Raw genomic sequence first — 1,986 nt, forward strand, 5'->3', positions numbered from 1 at the left:
AATAGGATTTAAATGCCACTTCCTGTTAAAAAAGTGAACCTCCAGTTCACTCTACGTTCTTGAGCATGACCACTCCAGCACACCTCTTGTGGTTAGGGACTCTTCGGTTCCTTGAAATATACGTATTTTCAAACGTCTATACCAAGTTTCAAGTACTTCGCAATTTTCTTGTCCATTTTGGACAATTTTCCTGTACTAAAAACAATATTGACATTATGATGTACCGTAAATATCACTTTGGGCAAAATGCCTTTTTTGGTCTCCTGGCCCAAAATTAATTTTTTTTGTAGGTACAAACTCATGGCATGAAAAAATTATCTTAAATAAGGGCGTTTAAACAAGACAAAATAATGCGATATGATCGAAGGGTGTTTCACTGGGGAATTTTGGAGTGAAGTGAGAATTACAGGAAATTTCCGAGGGATTTAAGGAAATGAAAGGAATCGAATTGGACATGCATGCCCAGTAACAAATCTGCTGTAGCGTTAGTGCTAAACAGTATGAACAGGGGGAGTAGAAAGAAGAAAAGTTATCAAATCAAATCATTAGATTATTGAAATGCACACTTTCCAACACGTAGTCAACCCACCTTACTTTAATCTGACGCGCTTGAGTAAATCGCAAAATCCCCTATTGGACGCCCCTGCTATTATAATTGTGAAATCGTGCTTACGTAGTACAAGTTTCCCCATGGCTATCCTTGTTTCATGGATATAAAGATATAGAGTATCACTTAGATGTAGATTTTTACTGAACGTGTAGATCGAGATCTATTAAAAATTATGATGAGGTAAAATGTGAAGAACAACTGCCAGTAGCTAACCGAGAAGAAGAGATTCGAGACGAGTAATTCAAAAATTTTACGCATCGGATTTTCTATTAGAAAATTAAACAAACGATAAAAATTAGGTTGAAAGAGAATTTGAACTTAAGATTACTCTTCACTAAATGTTGATTGTTGTTGTCTACCGGTTGTTTTACCTAATGAAATATCAATACTCATAATGAAATTATCTTTTTATTGGCTTTTTAAGGAAATAACAGAATGATTAGCAAGTAAAAGAAACGCGTCTACTGAAAAATGAACACAAAAAAAAATGCGAATAAATCTAGCAAAAATAGGAACAGGTCCAGTCAATTAGTGAAAATGAATGTGAAGTGGTTAATATTGGATAATTCTACCGATAAAAACATAGGTACCTATATCAAGAGCTGGTGATAATGACACTGAAAATAAAAGTGATATTGAGATTAACTAATAGCTAATAGCATTAAGTTTTTATACAAACTTGTAAACAATACTTTAGATTGTCCTTATTTACTTGAAAAACTGTCGTTTACTATACCAATGTATTCTACCAGGCATTTAGACACCTTCACTTATCCTACTCCAAAATCCAATCTTCTTCGTAGAACTCCATCTTTAATAATGGCATGTAATTATAATATGTATTGTCAGAACTGTGACATTAATTATAATTCTTTATCGAATGTTTTAAGTTCTATTTTTAATTAACAGAGTTTTGTAATTATTATTTTGCCTTCATTCATAGAATTGCTTCTACTTGCAACATTAAGTGTACCATTATATACACATACCCTTTTCTGTTATTGTTTGTTTACTTTTCTTACTAATTTGTAACAATTATATTCCATTTCCTTTTTAGCGCATTTTTGCAAAAAATTTTTTTTGTAAAAAGTAGCTTTTAATCTCACTTTGGCTGGCTGGCTGGCTGCTGGCTGGCTGGCTGGCTGGCTGGCTGGCTGGCAGCAAATGTGGGCGCGTAGAAGAACTCTTGTAGAAAGGCAACGGGGGTACGTGTATCTACAGGGCCGTGAAATTTGTCAACCTTAGGGACATGGCTACATGATGTGGGGTTGGCGACATCTGGGCGTCATCCTCGAGCGTAGTATACCAACGTGAAGGTTTTTCAGTTTTTTCCTATCTTCTACTACAGTTTTGGTCCGATTCTTTTGAAATTGGTG

This window comes from Photinus pyralis, unplaced genomic scaffold (assembly GCF_008802855.1).
Source record: "Photinus pyralis isolate 1611_PpyrPB1 unplaced genomic scaffold, Ppyr1.3 Ppyr1.4_LG8, whole genome shotgun sequence".
In the NCBI taxonomy this organism is placed as follows: Eukaryota; Metazoa; Arthropoda; class Insecta; order Coleoptera; family Lampyridae; genus Photinus; species Photinus pyralis.